A 20,706-nucleotide genomic window follows, 5' to 3' on the forward strand; every position below is an offset into this window, starting at 1 on the left:
CGCCCGCATCGAAAACTTCCTGCGTGCCTCCCCTCGCAGCCCCCCGAGCGCCGCCGGGTTGGTGATCGGGCTTATTCATGGAGATGAAATAACAGGCGGTGTGCTGCCTCCCAGGGTTTTTTTTGGGGGGGTTAAATCCTTTTGGAAAGGAAGGAGGGGGGTCCCCATCTTGTGCCCCCCCCCCTCCTCCCCTTCCTCCTCGCTGCGCACCCGCAACTTCTGGCGCTCGCCCGCGCAGCCCTGTCCCTGTCGCCTCCCTCCTCTCCTCCGCGATAACCGTGTCCCCGTCCCCTCCCCGTGTCCCCATCGCCACCCCCTTGTCCCTATCACCCCCCTTATGTCCTCATCCCCCCCCCCATCGCCACCCCAAACCCGCCGGGAAGCGGTCGGCGCCCACCCGCCGCCGGCTCCCCGTGTCCCCATCCCCATCCCTCGCCGTGGTTTCGTGGCAGCAACTTCTCGGCTGAATATTCCCTTAAAATATATAAACATATATAAATATATATTTAAAACCCCCACTTCTTCGGCGTTTTTTCCCCGCTCCGTGCCGTGTGCCGGTCCCCGCCGGTGGGAGGTTGTGTTTGGCTGCTTTGGGGTTTTTCCCTCTCGCCGCGCTTTAGGGTGGTTGGGTTTGTATTTATTTCACTTTTATTTATTTATTTCGGGTTGTTTTCTTGCAACTTATCTCTCAGCCGAAGTGCTGCCTGGCTCCGGTAGGAGCACCGAGGTGCATCCCCTGGGTACCTGCTTTCGGAAGGGCTGGCTTAGGATGGGAGGTGAAAGCTACTTTTCTTTATTTTTTTTAATTATTTTTTTTTTTTTATTTTGACATTGAGCCGGTGTGACTGGCTGTCCTTGTGCGGGGATGCAGGTCCGAGGGCCCTGGGCTCTCGGGTTCGGGTTCCTTTGCCTCCCCTGAGGGTGGAAAAAGGTCTGGAGGAAGGGAGTTGTGGGGATGGCTGGTGCTGGTTTTCCTACACTTCACCAACACTGTCTGCTCGTGGTCTGAGATATTTTGTTTTCCACCCTTCGGCTTCATTGACGAAGCCGAAAACGTTCCTAGAATGCTACGGAGAAATCAGCCTCCCCGCCACCACCGAAAATTTGGAGCCCTGGTGATGCAGTTGGCTGCTCACCTTTTGTTTGTTCTACGTGAAAACTGCTCACAAAAACGGAGCCTTCTGCTAACGGGGTTAAAGGGGGGTCCTTCACTTTCCCATCAATGAAGGGGAAAAAGAAAAAAGCATGCACGTCTGCTGAAGGCTTATTTGTTTTAATGGAATATTACATATACTGCATTCCTGACAAATGGAGAAACTTTCTTTTCCCTTGCTTTTTCTTTAAAACAACAGAGCAAGTGTGTATGTGTGGTTGTGTGTGAGCCTTGCAGTGATAAAACATTTATTGGGGTACCCGTCTGAGGTCAGTTTTGAGAGAGTTCAAAATCAACCTGCTGTAGCTTTAAGGTGACTGCAGATAATAGTATTACTGTCTCTTATAATTAGCAATCTGCTGAAACTTTAAATCCTCCTTGATAGATGTTATGATCTGTGTGAGGGAAGGCGTAGTATTCCAGCAAGCTTTATTTGTAATTTTCTTTCCTCCAAAACAAAGCAACAGTGTGTGTCTGCCTTTTTATTTTAGTTATATTCTGCTTTAAGCTGCTAATGGTTTTTGTTCTTTTTTTTTTTTTTTTTTTCCCTGTGTGGAGAAAAATAAAGTACAACCATATTTTACACTGACATTTATCTGCGTCAAACTTTACTTATGCTCAGTAGGTTGTTTAATCTTCTCTGAATAATGTACAGGTTTTTTTTTTTTTTGTTCTTATAACTTGTCTTCATTGTGTGTATTTATGGAAGTTGTCCTCAATTTAAGATGAAATATGGGAGCTATGCAAATAATTTAGTGACCCATCCAGGATAAGACTTAGCCAGCATATGTGAACCACGTCTTTCATTGCCTCCCTTCGTATAGGTACCTCTTCCAGTAGCATCTATTCTGGTGTTTCCTAACAGGGAGTGAAAAATGCATATTATATTTTAATTGAAAATTAAAGTTTAGGGCTTGAGTTAGTAGCTCTCCTAAAATACAGGCACGTCACTGCAGTTTATTTAAAAGTCAGAAAACATCCAGTTGTACCGAGTTGTTGTCTTGCAAGTGATGACCATTCCCGCTTAATTTGGTTGGATTTTTGTTCGTGCTCATTTAGCTTCCTGCAGAGGGTCTCAAACGAGCGATGAAACACGTACCGGGTTCGCGATCCCGAGCACTGCCCGAGTTCTCTGTATTTGTTGTCTCCGGTAGCTTATGAAATGTGTGCACAGCGTGTCAACCTTCCCCTTAACAACAAAACCTATGAGCAAACGTTGGGTGTGAATTATATTACTGAAATAAAATATTCTATAGTTGTCATGGTTACAAATAGAGTCAGGGTTACTGGTTTTCATCTGCACGCTGGGGAGGGGGGGATCCAGTTTTGTCACTTTTTAATTACATTTCTAATGAGTGATGGTCATACTTCACGTGCCCAATATATTAGATGCACAGCCTAGCGAAGGAGATTTTGGTGAAGTCTTGCTGGAACAAAAAGTGGTTGTGTGCAGAAGCAAACCCTTCCCTCGCTCACTTGGTTTTTAGGAGCAGAAATCTCGAAAGAAGAAAGTAACCACCTCTTTTTTTTTTTTCTTTTTTTTTTTTTTGCTCCTTCTTCTAGGCTGGCGTTTTGTCAGGGTGGCTGCTCTTATTCTTCAAACAGCAATAAAAAGTACATAGCGTGCGTGGTGACTGGAAATCCTCTCAATGAAAGGAGAGGGACGTGCCCGCCTGTAATGACTCGTCTAGAAATTAGATGTGATTTCTGGGTTTGCTGTGAACCATACCTGGTGCTAGCACGTTTAATGCCTGTTTGTGAGGAGAATTCATTATCCCCAGGCTGGCTGTGCTCAACTCACCGATAGCGCTCTGCTCCCATGCGTCCTCCTGCTCCCAGGTCTCCATCCATCGCTTCCATGGCAGCCGTTCCCCTTCGGCCCCACTTGAGCTGGGGCCAGGATTGGGCCCTGAACTATTTTCAGTCCCTGGTGCTCATCCTGCTGCTGCTTCTCTGCACTCATCTGCAGTTCAGTCTTGTCCATGCCTACTTGTTTTCCTGACCTTTTAATTTAGTTCCGAAAAACCCATGCAGCCATGTCTTTTGAAGCACAGGAAAAAGTGTATTTTTAATATATACATTTTTTTTTCTCTCCACTTTTTCTGCATGTTGAGCTTCGTGTGCTGCGGTAGGAGCTCACACACAGCTTTAGGGGAAAAAGTTCCCCTAGATGTGTGAAAGTAAAGGAACGTTCCAGTCTGCCCTGTCTTGTTTAGCCCTCTACCCCATCCATTATATCCCTGCTGTGGGATTTCTTTTAATCTTAAAACCAATTTTTATTTTTTTGTACTTCTGAGTTCTGGAGTATTTTCAATGTTAGCTGTGTTTAAGCATCCCTTCGTCAACCGTCCCTTCTTCACCTTCAGGTTGAGCATGGTATGATGGATGCTCTCCCAACAACTTGCCTGCAGACAACGCTCATCCTCTTGGGTTTGCTGTCGGAGGTGACAGGACCAGGCAGTCAGGAAAGCTGAGGTTCTGATCCTGAAGCTCCTGTTTGCAGAGCATCAGCTTCATAATGCACCACAGAGGTCTGCATCGTTTTCAGACCATTAATTCTTTGTGCCATAATCAAGGCTTTTAGCTGGCTGAAGTCTCAGTGTGGGTTAGCAAATTATTTGGCCCTTCGGCTCTCTTTTCTTCTTTTCCTCATTTCAGTTCTTCCATTTGGCAACATTTGGCCTTGCAGCGTGCTGATTCAGTAACCTTAATAAATATGATACAGTATCATTAAATTATGTGAGTTATGCCTGTATTTACTTCCTTAATGTGTTCGTCTCTCCATGCAAACTGGGCTGTATCAATAGGTTTCACCCTGACCTGTATCATAAAGCCCACAGCAATACAAATCGGATAAGTTTGCTTTAAATATACTTGGAGGTCTTTGAAATTACGGTATTAACCCTTTGTTGCACCACTTCTTTTAAAAATAAAACTCTTTCTTTCTGGGTTTGGGTTAGCTTAGCCCTGCATGGGGAGGGGAAAGGGTTTTGCCGTACCGAGTGATGCCAAACTCTTGTAGGAAGTTCATTGTAGGAAAATGGGCTCCTTGCTGCTTGGCGAAGTGCCCTGCCAACAGCAGCTCCGCGTACGAGGCCGTATGAAATGTAAACAGCTTTGACATGCTTCTGTCACTTCTGTGCTGCCTTTGTTACCAGAAGTACAAAGAACTCGTCCTCCGCTATAAAGGGAGAGATTAAAAAGAAATAGATTAGAAATCTCTATAGGAACGCCTTGCTGTCAGGTTTTTAAAAGTCAACGCTTCCCAGGTTTTGAATATGCACTGTTTACCTATTAGGGATAAAATAGGACTGGAGAAAATTGATACCAGAGATGCCCCGAGAAGCCTTCCTAGTGCTGTTATTATGCAGCCGCTTACCTCTGCGCTGTCTTGACCATCTGATAAATGACAGGAACTGAATTCCTAGTCACACTCTTCCATAAATAATTTTATGTTGTGGATTAGAATATCTAGAACATGGGACCATTTTCCTTAATTTTATGTGCTGCTGTGTTTTTTTTTCCATCTGTGATGCTCAGGTCTAGGTTTTCAAATATCCTGAACTTGGATTTTTGCCATCGTTGGCATTAACATCAGAAAAATGCATGGCTTTTCAGTGGTCTTAAACTTCAGGTAGCTTATGCTGGCTTGTAATGATAATATTGATTCACTGAAGCAGTCTGCTCCAACTACAGACAAAGACAGACTTTTTGTAATGAATTCAGGATTCCTTTTGCACTGTTTTGTTTTTTTATTAATTCACTGCCATCCAATAAAATAGTGAGCAAAAGGTGATATTAAGCGCTGGGACTTCTGTTCAGGTTCTGTTTGGTTTGCCTTACTGGAGCGTACAAACGTACAGTTTGTGTCAAATTGTCTCAAATTCTGGAGTCTACATAAATATAGGTAAAATGGCTTTTGACTTAGAAAAATCAGATGACTTCTAGGGGTTACCTTTTGGAGCTCATTCAGTGCAGCAGTTTGCAAGAAAATCTGACTGATGCGATTCCTCTGCAATGTTCCCGTTAACTGAGAGCCATGAGACACAGGTATTGTAGAAGTTGCTTTCTTGGACTGTGTATGTAGTTGGGAGATGCTGAGAAGAATCCCTCAAGTTCCCATATAAATATCGGAGGCAATACTGCTGCTGTAGGTCTCAAACTCAAGATGTGCCCGATCTGTTCAACTGGACTTAAATCATACATCCACTGATTATTTTTTAACCTTGAGAAAAGACTCATTATCCATCTTGACTTTTTTTAATGGAACAACAACAAAAAAAAAAAACTGCAAAAACAGAACTGTTATTTGTATTGCAACATGGACAATAGAAACCTGAGATTTAAAGTATGATTTTTAAGAGCTTTTGTTTCAGATACTTCTTAAAGTCTGCGCTGATGAGTAATTAATACTTAAATCAGATAATTCTGCTCTGAGATACGCTTTGTCAGACCTTGTTAGAGGATTTTGTTTTTTCGGTCCGTGAATGCTGCTGTAGTGGGTTTGCAGATCACAGCATGCTGTAGCTACTCAAAGAAAAGTTTCTCTTTTCAGTCTGAGACTTAACCATGCTGTTTTCCTTAATTAGAAAGAAGAATTTAAATGCCACTAGTTTACCTGTGGCTGGGAAAACTGCAGATCAAAAGAAGAGAGGGCAAAGAGTTCAGAAAGTTCATCGCAATAATTATATGACATGAAATAACTTTAAAGTGGCTGCAGCTGTGTTTACCTGTGCTTTGAAATATATATGTATTGCAAATTTTTGTTGATTTGTAGCTTGTTGAGCACCTGAATTCATTAAATGATTCCTAACATATTGTGTATTTCAAAAACTTCATTTTTCAACTTTCTGTCAATTTTATTCTCCTGCTTGCCAAGAGTGGGGAAGAAATGCCAAGTTGGAACACTTCATACTACAAAATGTTGTCGGGTATATAAATGTCTGGAAAATGCTTTTGAAACTATATCAAGTGCTACAGAATAACCGTGAACTTCTGCAATATCTTACTGAGTTTACTCCTTACTCCATCGGGAAGTTTGGGAACAGGGCAGGGAGAAGTTGCTAACTCTGGATGAAAACCCCTTATGTTTTTGGGAAGGGGTGGAGCATAGAAGTGTGTGTGTATGTAAAGTGTATAAACTAAGTCACCTGTCTCAACTATATGCTATGAAGAAGCCCTTTGGCTGTGCTTAGATTCTAAACTATGGATTTGGGGGCAGTTGAGCAGAGCTGTTGAGCCTGATGCTGTCGTTACTTGAAGTATCAAGGTTGGGAACTCTGAAGCAGTGAAAGTTGGTTCTTTTTTGAATTTTTTGTTTTTCCTTTTGTCTCCTGCCCTTTTCTGAATGACTTCTTTTAATAAGACGTATTGGAGGATATAAGGGCTATCTCAGAAGGATGCTGTGAGTGACAGGAGGAAAAGGATTGAAGGAACACCTTTCCCTACAGTTGGGTGGGTAGTAATGGATGCCGGGATAGATGGCAGTTCCTGGATGATGGGAATGAGTGGCTTCCTGGTTGTATGACACTGTTTATATTTTAAGGGTTCTGCTTAAGAAACAGAAGATCCATGTCAATGAGAACTACCATAAAGCTGAAACTTTCTTCTTCCTCTTCCCTCTTATTCCTATCCCCCTCCTTGGGGGGGATTCCTATCCTTGGGGATAGGAATAGATACAACAAAGCCTATCCAGATTTTCTCCATCATATCTGTGGAATACTCTGCTTTCTTCAAGGCTAGTCCTTTGTTATAAGAAATGTCAAATTCGTACAACTCCTTTAAATTCCAGTAGAGCAGTTTGAGTGTTTATTGCCCTTTTCTGGATGCATACCCTGTCTTCCCCCTTCACAGTAGGGCTGTACACAGTTCTTGAATCTAACTGATGTTTTAGAATCAGAAGACAGATTTTGGTACATGGCTTCTTTTTCTTCCTTTTTTCCCCCCTGAGTGACTTGCTTAACTTAGAGACGCTTGTCCAATACTGTTCCCACTTCCCCACCTGCCCCTGTCCGTTCCATAAACAGCTCGATAGATTGCACCTGAAATGCCTAGACAGCACCAAGGACACCTTGTAGTGTATCCCACTGGGAGCAGAGAAATGCCAGCTATAGCAAGGATATGGTGTGATGAGAGGTCATGAAAAAGGCTGCTTCAGGTGAAGGGTGAAGAAAGTCTGAAGCTAACATTTCCAGGTCACCTCTGACAGAATTACTAATGCAGCACAAGGCAAAATGTTAAATATACTTCACTGCCCTCCTTATTATAATTCTGGCTGATCATATGAGGAAAGTATTTATAACTAAAGCAAAACTCACAGTTCTCAGGGTGTTGCTTCCTCCCCCCTCCCCAACACTTCATGTTTCTAACGTTGAATATACCAATCGATATTGCATTAAGAGGAGAATTAACTTGGGAGAAGCTTGCATGTATTTGCATGTAGTAGCTTGTTTCTTGGTCTGTGGCTTTGTATTGTATTTCCCCATGTTCTGTTCTTAAAAAAAAGAACTCCAAATATTTGTACAATTACTTCTAATAGCGAGGCTTGCCATGTCCCATCTTAATACTGTCAATATAAATCGCTGGCGCAGCCTTCTGCGGTGCCCCGCTTGCAGGCAACATCAGTCAAATGTTTGTAGCTACTTTTTTTTTTTTGCTTCTGTTTTATAATAGCTGGACATCAAGGTATTAGGCTTCAGATCAAATGTTGCTCTTGGTTACACACATGTAGTTCTTAGAAATCGATGTTGCATAGACATAAATGAGCTGGATTTGATCTCTTTGTGAGTTAACTCTTATCTCGCGCTGATACTAGTCTGGATTTTGTGCCGGCTGGATTGAATGCCCAATCTCAAACTCAGAAGCCGTGAGGCTTGCTGCCTGTGCCAACAGTTTATTATGCTTCTTATGGGCTCTGTACAAGCCTGGGGTGAAAAACACCCTTCTGCTTTCTGAAGTCTCAGCCTTGAGACTGCAAACAAATGTAATGATATTGGATTAAAAACTGCCTAGAGCGAGTAAGAGCGTGGTATGTGGTGTGGGACCTTCTGGGGAACCTCCCGGTTGATCTTGATGTGTAAATTGTCACCAGAGCTGCTGAACTGCGGACCAAATCCTGAACTAGTTAACACCTGTGGAGCTGACACGTTCCGATATGTGTCTGATGCTGTGCAGTGCTTCTGCACCCTGAGGAACAAATCGCTTGTGAAATTCAACTGTGAAGGTCTTAAGGTCAAAGAAAGCCTGCAAATCTCCACAGATGACAGCGGCTGCAAAAGATAGGGGGGGTAAAGGGGAGTAGCGCAGTAGGTTTATCTTTCTGATCTCCTGGGTTTGTGTGGTGCAGGTACTCCAACGCTTTTGTCCTTCCTTTTTTTTTTTTTCCCTCCCCCCCCCGTCTCCGTTCTGCGCTATAAAATGGGCCAAAGTCATCCTTGGCCCAAAACTGTTGAATTAAATGAGGTTACATCTGGCACCCTGGAAATCTTAGATAAATGTTCTTCAGGATTATCAAATCCCTAAAGTAAAGCCTATTTTCCAGCACTTTTTTTTTTTCTTTTTGGAAGAAAAGTGTAATTTTATGATTAAACTTTTGGGCAGTTGTAGTTCTGCAACATCACAGCCTTATCTCTGTCTGAACTTAATGGCAATGGGAAGTTGTGGCTGATATTTGAGTTGTTATTTACAGGAGGAAAAGATAGAGCATAGAAATGGCATGGGAAGTAAGGAAACAAAAAGTCTTGCCTGAAGTCTGTGAAAACACAGGGCTGGCTTCAAAAATTGTGCTCTGATACAGAAATGCAGCCGAAGAGGAACGAAGAGCAGAGCTGTGGCTTGCTTGCTGCCATGATACCCTTTATTTTGGTTGGTTTGTTTTTCCCCTGTCTCAGATAAAAAAAAATTTGAAAGCGCTTTTGTGAGTGCAAGGAGGAGGGGGAGCGCTCTCACTAAAAGAGAAATTGCAGCAAGTTTTCCTTAAACTCACTGTTTCAATATCACACTTGAACAGTTCACAGCAGCATCCTTCAAAGCCTTCTAAAAACCATTCTTAGACAAATCTTGTGGTCGCAACAGCGAAGTTATTGAAGTATTGTATTTCAAGAATAATGGAAGTAAAACAAACAAAACACACCCCTGCGCCGTGCTGCCTCCTTTATTTGAAGAGGCATAGGCAGTGGCAGTGCTCTGACAGGTAAGGTGCTCTGGGCTAGAGATCAATTGACACCCGGTTGGGTGACATTGAGAAGCTTGAACTCTAATTTGGGATGGAAATGCAGGTGTGGCTTCAGCAGGAGCATCTACTGCTTGAGGAGGTGTTTTAATCAAGGCACTAGGTACCTCTGGGCTTCTGATCTCTAGAAGCCAGTAGACTGGTTAGGCTCCTGCTGTATGTAATCAGAGTGGAAGTCCTGGTTAACTTATTTCCTCCTATTTTCAGGCCAAGCTATTTCTCATGCAGTTATTCATCTTCAGAGAAACACGAACAGGCTCAGATTTCCTTAAGGTGCTTCCTGAAATGACATTGCATATGGCAGCATATCACAAGCCTTCCCACCTACTAAACATTACCTTGCGAAATTAAGAACATGCCAGCTCCTGGTGTTTTTGTTTTTTTTTTAGTGGTAGACCTGTAACATTTTAATTTGATTACTATCCTTCACAAGTCTACCTAAGAGGATGTTTCTTGTATATTTTTTAAAAAGGGTAAATTCTATTTTTATACGTAAAGGTTGCTGTTAAACTCAAAAGCAGTCAGAGTCGTACAGCTTTGGGCTATCTTCCTGATTAGAAAATTGAAAGATACAAACAAACAACAAAGGTGGTTTTCTCTCCCCTTTGCTTGACAGGCATAGTAGCACGCATTATATGTTAAAATATTACGAATAAACACACACATTTGTTCAAAGGGTTAGGGAAAATAAAAATAGTTCAACGTACACCTGTAATTGCTACTCTAAGAGCAAAGCTTCTTTGAGGAAAAGGCTAACCAGCAGGGTAAGATCCAAGAAATGTCAGTGCTAATCTCTATCTGGAAAACCTGTTAGTTTTGACTTTAGGCAAAATTGTAGAGTCCAGGCATTATGCATGTATAACCACATGCACAAATACAGTATTTAATCTTGGCTTGCTCTATCTAATGAGATAAATAAGTTTAGCTGGAGCTGCAATCAGCACAATGTCTGGGGATGTCTGCAAGAGCGATGATCGCAAATCAGCGACAGAGTTTGTACAGTGCAGCACCGGGTGACAGCATTGCTCCCTGAAACTCTTAGCTTCTGTCTTCAAAGCAAATTGTCAATGTAACTCTGAACCTCTGGGTGGGCTGTTGGCAAAGAGGAGCAAATGGGGGGGATCTTTGAATCTTACGCTGGAAGTTTCTAATGTCTGAGCTAAAAAACCATCTGTTCGCCAAGCCTGGAGCAGGCTTATCACTGGTATGTGACCTGGCTGCCACTAGAGAGGGATGGAGCTCTGCACAGAGCAGGGGTGTGTTACTTAGAGTGGTTTTCAAATAAATGAGGGGCTTTTGCCAGTGTGCTTCTTTCAAAGGGTAGAAAAAGGGAGGATAAATGTTAAATCGCACCATTGTTTACGCCCAAGAACACTTCAGAAGTGAAGTGCTGATGCACAGGAACATATTAAAAGGAAAAAAAAAGCTTAACCCCATTATTTATATAATGCATCTGCAATTTTGAGCTACATATATTCTTAACATAAAGCAACAATTAACTGCCAGTTGCTTTTATGGAAGCTGAAAACAATTTTTTGACCATCTGGGTGAGTAGAGAAAGTGCCGTATCCTGCATGAGATGGAAGCACGAAGGCTCCCCAAGGACCTCAGGGAGAGCAGTGGAGCTCTTCCACATTCCTTCATGTGTTATGAATGTTTTACCCTGCTGTTCCTTATTTAACTGTGACTCTGAAGCTTTTCTTTTTTGGGGAGTAGGGATAATAAATAATAATAATAATAAAAAAAAAAACTAGGAAAATATATAATCTATTCTTGTACTGTTCCATTTCTGTGTACAACTGCAGCTTCTGATGGTCATGTTAGGTGGTCAGGCTTGTGCAGTTGGCTCTGCCTGGTGGCTCTCCTTCTCCACGTTGGCTGTGCTACCAAAGAGTCTGTCTCTCTCCTTTTTTTCTTTATATATCCTTAAAGTAGCTGCACGTGCTGCCTGACCTGTAGTTGCTGCATTACCCCTTCAGTCACTGCATCTTAAGCTTCCAGTTCCCTTCTTTCGATTTATTTCACCTAGGATTGATGAAAGCACCACCCACAATTATTGAGTATGTTAAGGGTAAAACACATCCCGTTAACTTCAATTTATTTCTGAGGATTTTTCCATCCCTGCCTCTTCTGTTTATGCAGTAAACTCTTTCTGGGACTGCTACATTTATTTGTGTGTACAATTAGTGCCTCCTTCCTAGCCAAGCCGTGAGCTGCAAAAGGACAAATGATTTGCAAGCTCTGGAAATGTTATTTTCTTTCCTTTCTCTGCTCTAGTCTACAAGAACCTCTTATGCTGAGGCAAAGCAAAACCTAATGCAACTTTCCTTTTCAGTTTCTTGTCGTCGTATTTGTAGAAGAGAAAATATCCTAAACAGGCAAGAAAAAAAAAAGGTGGATCATGGAATGCTTAAACAGGAAATTGCTTTTTTTCCTCTCTTTTTAAACTTTGGATTAGAAACCTAAAATGCTTTTAAGCTAGATACTTAGCAGTAGAAAATGGGCCCACTAGCCAGGGGTGTTTCTGTTTCTTCTGGATAGAAAGTGTGTGCTTTGTCTCACTCTATTAAAAATAGTAATCCCAAGAATATATTGAAGCCTCTGAACTATTCAGGAGGTGGTTGCTGCTGTAGAGGTCTGCAGTCACGCCCACCAGAGGGCATTTTATCACCAATTTCTTGGGGAGAAAGTTTTTTCTGAAGTGATGAATAAAGTAGTAAATATTGGATGAAAAAGCAGCGTATAAAACATTGTACAGATAGCTTTTTTTGTTTATATATAAATACATATGCTTATTTCCTGGCTGTGTTTATATGTAAATAAGTAATGATGTCAGCCTGAATGGTTGGGTTTCCCCTCTGCTTGCTAAGTAATCCTTAATTTTGTTTAGGGATAATCTGAAGAAAAAAGACCTCTTTACAGGTCTCCTCCAGCTGGTATAGCCACTGGTTACCAGGAAACTGGCCATCATACCAAGAAAATGCAATAGGTAATCTGGGTGACCAAGGTGTACCTCCATTTACCTCCTTCCAGGGCTCTCCAAAGCAGAGGCTGCTGTTGAGGAGCCCTGCTCCTTTAGGAAACTGGAATTTGCAAATACACTTGATAGTAAAGCCCCTGCATCATAAGGAAATGCTTGGCAGCCAGGGAAGTATACATCTGCCAGATGGACCTGACGTCTTGCATTTGGCAGCAGCTAATGCTCAGGCATGACATGCAAAATGCAAGAATGACAGCTAGGAAATGAGGCTTTTATTTTTAAAACTATATTTTGGTTTTATTTTTCCTCTTCTCCCATTCCTTTTCCATGATGAAATAAAGCCTATACAGGAAGCAAAAAAATAAACAAACAAACAAAAAAAAAAAAAACAAAAAAAACCCTGCTGAAAATATGGTCTCACCCTTTTTCAGGGTGCTTCCTTGTAAAGTTAACATCTGTGCTGAAGGTTGGACTACCCCAGTTCAGATCTGTGACCTTCGTCAGCCTGGTACAGTGTGCATAATGTGATTTAATTCCTTTTGGTTCCCTGTGGACAAATGTATTCACTCTACCAGAGCCCCTGTGACTTGTTTGCAGCCTCAGCAGAGGCCCCAGGGTCATATGAGCCAGGGAGACCAAACTGCAAACCTGGGCAGGGATCCGAACAGCCTCTGCTGAAATGCATAAAGCAGGGCAGTAAGAAAAATCTTCCTCCCTATGGAGGACCCTCCTGGCATGTATGTGGGACATGCTGTGAGTGGCTTGTGTAGGGATGTGGATACCTATTGTGTATGTAGTTCAGGGACCTGTGTTTGGGACCCAATGTTACGTTTCTGGCCATCTGGATGAAGATGGGAATAATTCAGAGCGTGTCTGTCGCTTGCCAAAAGTAGCTTATTTAATGAAAAGGGATTGCAATGAAATGTAGATTTTCTTTCTTATTTTTTTGTTTTCTATACTGCTCTGATCAAAAATCTGCACCTCACTGGAGCAAAGTAAGTATGGACCTAGACCCACCAACCCACCACCACTCTAAATAAAGAGGTTTCATGGTCTCTTTAGGGATCAGACCATAATCCACAGAGGTTAGGGCTATCTTAGTTGGAATGAAGGGGAACAATGCCAGCAGCGTGGTTCTCTGAAGCACACAGTGGGGATAGATGCCCCCTCTTTCCATGTGATATTGATGGGAGGCAAAAGGTGCTGTAGGTTCGCTTCTCGATCCCTCCAAAATGCAGTTAAAAAATAAAAATAAAAATAAATTTGTGCGATGAAAAAGGGAGGTGGAGAATTAATCAAGACTAGCTCCTGCCTGATCAGCAGCAGGCAGTCTCCTAGTAAAAAGCCTGGATGTTTTTTAGCCTCGTTATTCAGATGATAGATCCTTTAGCCTGGAAATATATATTTTTTTTCCAGTGGTATTAGTATCTGTGCAAATAAATGACTTGTAAAAATTTTATTAATCCTCTGGGACTGAAACTTTGAATAACATTTTTAGAAAGATAAATTTGCTTTCCAGAACTGTCCTGAAGATTTGATGCCCCATGTCTCTACCACCTTTTCACCCCCTGAATTTACTAGCTTTATATTTGCAAGTGTTGTAAAAATGATCTTGTGGTTAATGCTTGTGTTTTATTTCTTCCCCCATCTTTGAGGGTTTGAGTGTAAATTAGCGTTAAAAGGATTTTGGATCCAATCCTGTATTTAGTTTCCTCTGCTTTCAACTTTGCCTATGGTGACAGGCTATAAGTGTACACGGGGACCCAACTGTAGAGACTCAAGAGATGGTGGTGGTGTTGCAGGTGGGTTGGTCTGCTAAGAACTTTGTTAGGATAAAAAAAAAAAAAAAAAGAAAAAAAGAAATAAAAACAAAACTGTTAGGATAAAAAAACGTAGATGGCAGCACTAAGCTGTTCTGAGAGAGAGGATTTGAAGGTGAGAAGGATGAAAAAGCCTGTTAAATCTGCAATTATTGCAACAGTGCAAAGCTCCCACAACACTATAGTAACTCATATTAGCAGAAGAACCTTGCAATCTGGTTTCCCTGCTGTTACACTGGGAATAGATACTACTGCTTCCTCTCATTTCATTAGCAAGGACCATATGAGGTCTCAGTGTAATTCTGAGCTAAAACAAGCACATATCTGGGTTTCCTACGGAGTGACTTAAGGATTTGACCTGTCTGCTGTTTGCATCTTGGTGCTAACTTATTAACACTACTGCTATTGTATCAGAAATAATTCCTTGGCTTCCAAAGTATATGCAGCAACATATTTAACTTCAATATATTTTCATCTTGGCGTATAGGTCTGTGGCAAAGTTCTGGAAGTTATTTGCTCAGTTAGCAGTACCACATAGCCAACAGCAGTTTTTGACAGAAGTAGCCTAGAGCTGTTCCAGACCAGACTGAAAAATCTTATAAACATGCTGTTTATTCAGTGCTTGAATTTTTACTTTGATGTGCTTCAGCAGACACTGTTCTTATCAAAAACAACTACTTGTCACCTTTTGCTAACTCTGCTGCTTCCCTCAATCTTGTTGAATGCCAATTTAGGGCATCTCCAAGGGGGGGGGGGAGGTTGCAAGTTGGAAATCCCCCACTATGGTTGCGTTGGAGCCAGGTGACTGCCTTGCTTGTAAAAATATTTTTGGGCAGAGGGAGCCTGTCTTTCCATGTTGTGAGCTCCAAAATAAAGCTGAAAAATGTTCACAATTTTGTTATTTTCTTGCACTCTGAGGCAGCCTGCCCACCAAAACTCAAGAGCAGCTGGCAGTGACCCCAGGGAGGGGAAGAAATGTGGATGCTTTGACATCCAGCTTTGATTGGAACAGAGGAAAATCCATGTGGTTTAATTTTGACATAAGCACAAAACCAGCTGTTTCTAACTCTTGGTCCTACCCATTAGTGGGCAGGAAAGTGGGGCTTGATCTTTCAAGGTCCCTTCCAACCCCTTCAATTCTGTGATTCTGTGAAAGTCCACTTGAAGGTGCAGAAAGGAGCTTCTCCAAGAGTGTTTTGTGTGCGTAGAAAATGGGGTTTTGTGGATGATGCAGGCCAGCATGAAGCAGAAAGCAGGTAGCAAATGTCAATTGTTGGGAATCAAGGTTGATTTATAGGTCTTAATTGTCCTATGGAAACATAGGCCTACTGAATGAGCTGATCTACACAGCCCATGGTTTTGGGCCTATGGGGGCTCACAGGCCATCCCCAGGGCCTGTTTTGGTCCATGCCAGCTGGGTTTCTTTTAATAAAAATGACTTAAAAAAACTGGTAGAGTTGGGGTCCATCAGTGCTTGACCTAAATCCTTGTTAACTGCCTTGAGGAAGGCAGCCTGGGTCACAGGGAAGGGGTCTGAGCTCCAGCATGGTGGTGGGTCCCTAGGCCCATTAGGCTTGAAACCATGCACGAGAACCTAGCCCCATCCCTCCCCCATGTCTGAGGGCATTCAGCTTTGTGCTCTGCTTCAGGGACCTCGTATTTGGCCATAAAACTCCTTGCCCTGGTGGCTTCATCCAGTAGGTCACTTATGAAAAGGCTCTGGAAAAGAGCTGTTGAAATTAGTGCAGCAGTGGCTATAAAAAAAAGCAAAACACCTTGCAGGTCAAATGAGGTAATTTTGCTAAATCATTCCTTTTCGTATCCTAGTTTTGAAGGTATGAAAGTTCTAAAGACAAACAGCTACCTGGCTGTCAGAAAGAAAAAATCATCTTTAATTAAAAGATTCAAATATCCACTTGGTCAACTGCAAACATAAAAGAGATGTTATGGTTGGGTATTTGATACAGTAAACAAATTAACGAATAAGCACCCCATTTTTTTTCCTTTTTACATAAGAATGTTGGTAGCTTCTGTGCTGAAACTGGTGCTGGTTGCATGTACTGTTTGTTATTATAAATATTGTAGGAATTTATGGAGGTTCAAACTGCTAAAATGTGATTTTAGGAAACTGATTAAATTGTATTTCTGAAAAACTGGGCATGTTTTGAAGACATTAATTTTTAATATTCTAAATTTTGTACCCTCTTGAACAGCTAAGGAAGATAATCTGATGAGCATTAGAGAAGGAAGATCTTGCTCATGTGCTTTCAGAAAGAAAATGGGACACATGATAAGGCTTTTTGTCTTAATTTAAATTCAAGCTGGTTGTGAAAGATTTTTTTCAATACTGTTTATTTAATTTGGTGAATATTTTATTGAAAAACACAATTTTCATGGTCAAATGAAGATTAAAAACAGTCAGTCTGACCATGCAGCTCTCAGACTTTTGGTCCACCTCATCAGATACTGACTTCCAGCTGTTCCTGTGGCCAGCCTGTTCATAAAATGAGGAGTGACCTTTTGATTTGGGCAGTTTTAATTATCTCTACCTCTTACTACCTTTTAGGAACTATTTTTAGGAGTTAAACACATTGTACCAACAGTTCTGATCATGGTCTTTTAAATCTTTGGATGTTTTTAACCATATATATGTCTGGTGACTTCTGAAGGAATTCTTGCATTTTTGGTTTTGACAGCTTCTGGCTTCGAGCTCTGCAGTCTGGTTAGACATTTTGAGAGTATCTTATTTTTATCTGCTCTATAACTTGTAGCTTTTATTGAATTCCCTGTTGTTATGAGACCAAGAGGAGAGAAACCGAAGTTATGACTTCTGTGCTAGTCACGATTTTACATTTTTATTTCGTCTCTAAAGTCTGCTATTCAGTCTTCAGTCTGCCTTCAAGTAAGAGTCTTCACATCCAAAATATTGTTGTTATGGTCCTCTGAGCCCTCTCTGAGTCTGCAGTATTTCCCTTGGATTTAGGTGTCTAGTACAGAGAGCAAGGAAGCAATACTACTGATTTGATAGTGGCACTTCAAAACTGCTTTATTGCTCAAGCTAAGACAGTGAGGGTTTTTCTGGTATTGTTTTCTCTGTCTCGGTGAACAGTTGTTTCAGGTTGTTTTTTTTCCATGACCTTTCCAGAATGGTGCCCATATTAATTTAGCTAAAATACTTGAAAGAAGTCTAGCTTGCTGTACCAGAAATTAAATGAATCAATCTGTTTATTTCAGTATGGATGATTTTTAAGGATCGGTGTGTCTCTTTTGTTTAGATCAGTGGCTCTTCTGAGTGTTCCTACAGATGAAGTCATTTTTGGGAATCGGAATCAGATTGTATTCTGTCTTTAGAACTAAGCCTGTCTTTAGGCTAATGTAAAGAAATCTGTGGAAGGATGATGATTTCTAACTTCAAGGGTTTAAGCCTGCAGTTATGTTTCATTTCTTTATCAAGTCTTTTGTCAATAGGAGATGGTGACTTGCTAAACTGCAGCTGTTCCCTTACTCCTCTGAGAATCCAAAACTAACTTTTTCCTTAAATTCCAGTTAGCAGGACGTAAAGAGGAATGGAAGATTGAGCAGTATGACTCCATGCACATCATGCCCCCTCCATTCGGCAATCCATGCTGTCCCTGAGGTATCTGTCAGATCAAGGTGGAGCAGTGGTGTGTTCAGTGCTGGTGGTCATCCTACAAACAGGTCTGTGCTGCAGTGCAGCAGTGTGCATTGGGGTCCTGCAAGCCAGGAGAGGCAGCTGGGTGCACTTCTGCTTTTGTCTCTTTTCCCCATCTCTCCCATCCAGTCTTCTATAGTAAGTCAGGCTGGATATCTTTCAAAAATTTGATTGGGGAAGAAAAATACAAACCAAACCTCTCTCCCTCTGCCCAGCAAATGTGGCTTTGGGGTCTAGCTGTCATCTCTCAGGTGTCTGAACAGTTGCTGTGAGGCTTCCACTTCTCATTTATGTTAGCTTATGCTGGTTTAAGCTGAACAGCCCTGATTTATGAAATATATCCTAAACAAAGTTGGCTGGCTAGCAAGGTTTTTTCTTTTTCGTGGAAACTTAATTACTGGAGGGTAGGAAGGATTTGGGTGGTTGGTGTTTTTCTGTTTTTATTTAATTTTCATGAAAATTAGATCCAAACATAAGTACCATGAATTTCCTTCACGCTGCAAATTCATAGAAAATATCACTTATAAACACTGAAACAAACAAATAAAAATGTATCCCTTGTTTGTTTGCTTTGAAGTAATACTTGTATATAATCAAATGATTCCAGAAGCTGGCAGGCTGCTTTAAGAACAATATCAAATGTGATTAAAGAAAAATACTCAGTTGGCAACTGTTGGACCTCTATCACAGTCACGGCTTCTCGGAGCTCCTGAAACAATGCGGGAATGAATAAATAACCATCTCTGGAAAATCTGAGGCAATTGTCTGGTTGGCCCCAGTCTTTCCATTTGTCTCAGTGACTTTGTGCATTTCTGCTGTGTCTTTCAGTCATGAATGTCAGACTTTGCGAACTTTTCTGGATGGGGAAGCTGAGATGTCGAGAGGAGAAGGGATTTGCCCTGAGGCTCTCAGATTAAATGTATTCCTGGTTCTGGTGGCAGGATTTCCATGTAGCAAGCTTCTCTCGAGACTGAAGTAGCCCATCCTGTAGGCCAGCATCACTTGTGCATGGGCAGCCTTGAAGGTGACGTGCCCCTTGGGGGTGGGCTGGTGGCTCGGCCACAGCAGGGCCTTGAAGCTTGTCAGGGCTGCCCGAGCTTTGGGGAGCTTGTAGCAGTGACAAGTCTCAGGTCTGCCCAACTGCTAAAGGCTCTTTTGGTTATACAAAGGTAAAATTTACATCTATGACTGGCCCTCCTGGTCAGCACAGGATAGATGGGGACGAGATAACTCAGCCATCTTTTTTCCCTCAGAAGGTAAAATGGTCCTTCACCACAAAATGACAGAAATTTTCTGTCATGCTGCCACAGCAGTGCCTGGGGCTTTTGGCTTTTTTTCGATTTCCATGAAATAACTGATTTTATGAAGTAATTTTCTTTGTTTCAGTCCTACACTGGACAGGAGGACACTAAGCATCTTTGGCAAGACATCAGCCTGTCCTGGTTCATTTCTGTGGTGGTTGACAGCCCCAGAGACCTTGGCAGGGAGCTGGGGAAGATGGTATGCAGGAGAAACTGGACCAGAGCTGTAGCAGACACAATTCCAAAGCTGTGTCTGGGAGGCTGAGTTGTGGCTTCCTGAGCCTGGAAAAGTGGTGGCTGCGATGGGGGCTGCTATGGAGCCACATGGAAAGTGGTACAGAGAAGTTGATGTGACCGAACCTAGGAAGGAAAAACAAACAAAATATGTTGGTTGTGGCTTTCAACAGCTTCCAAAAGTGGTGAGGTAGAAGAGCCTTTTTGGTATATATGATGCCCAGACACTGGCAATAGCGGTCAGATGTCTTTCTCGTTAGCACAGGGAAGCCAGAGCTGTGGAATAGGACTGAACCTCTTCAGCAGGAGGATATCCTTAGAGCACAGAGCTGGGGCTCGGGCCAGGATCAGAGCAGCAGTGGGTAATGCTGCTGCAGAGATGAGTGGTATAAGCAGCAGGTATCAGAGCACGGAGGGTGTTGGAAATCTAAAGCACCCTCCAGAAGGGGAACATCCACAGTAGGAAAGTGGGATGTGCAGGAAGGAGATGATAGAGCTTTACTTGTTTGAGCTTAGGAGAGAATTAGAAGAAGGATAATCTGCTGTGGCAGCTGCCAGGTAGCTACTGTACTGCTGCGTTAGCAGGGCTCCAGTCCTTTCTTAGTACCCGTGGCTGCCTGCTGCTGATAGAGGGATGCAGCCATGGATGGATCGAGTGGGAATATTCCCTCCACAGAGGAGAAGGAAAAAGTTGGCTTACAGGGAAAAGGAAAGCAATCAGAGCAAAACTTTCTACTTGGGATAGGTGACTTCTAGTTAAAGATGAGCTGCACCGTTTTACAATTCTGAAAACATTCCAGAAAGCTGGAAGTAGTAACTGAGAAGGTTATATGCACTGACCTCATTGCTCCGAGCTGTTAAGTGCTCAAGCTTTTTATTCAAATTTGTCCTGTTTTTATTTCTGTAGTTGAAAACCACGTTATTAGGAAATTGTCTTCCAGTTGTGCTCTCAGAGGGACTGACTGTGCTTCCAGCTTGAGAATGAGTAACTAAATAACTTTTTAAAAAAGTTATTGGTTTGTTTAATCATCTCTTAATCTTTGCCTTGGTGGGCTTTCTTTCCATTAGTTACTCACTGCAGGTGGTACAACAAATCTTTAAGCTCCAAATGGTGGCTGTGGCAGAAAATGGTTAAAAGCATTCAGCCCTTTGGAGGAACGTGTTACTCTCTAGTAAACTGGATGGGCACCTTCTTTTTTTCCTTCTGAAACCGAGCCAACCCTGCAGAGGAACTCTCTGACCTTAGGATCAAGAGGCTGTGAGTTCCCGTTTTGCTTCTTGGCTCTTTGTAGCCTTTGCTCCAGGAACAAAGAGC

At 42.1% G+C, this 20,706-nt stretch overlaps 1 protein-coding gene across 8 annotated transcripts in view; it reads left to right on the forward strand.

The window, feature by feature from the left end:
• The window catches only part of KLHL29 (kelch like family member 29), a 387,462-nt gene that overhangs the window by 644 nt on the left and 366,112 nt on the right, over nucleotides 1-20,706 (forward strand). The gene's annotated exons all lie outside the window — the stretch shown is intronic.

The sequence above is a fragment of the Anas platyrhynchos genome, chromosome 3 (assembly GCF_047663525.1).
Source record: "Anas platyrhynchos isolate ZD024472 breed Pekin duck chromosome 3, IASCAAS_PekinDuck_T2T, whole genome shotgun sequence".
Classification (NCBI taxonomy): Eukaryota; Metazoa; Chordata; class Aves; order Anseriformes; family Anatidae; genus Anas; species Anas platyrhynchos.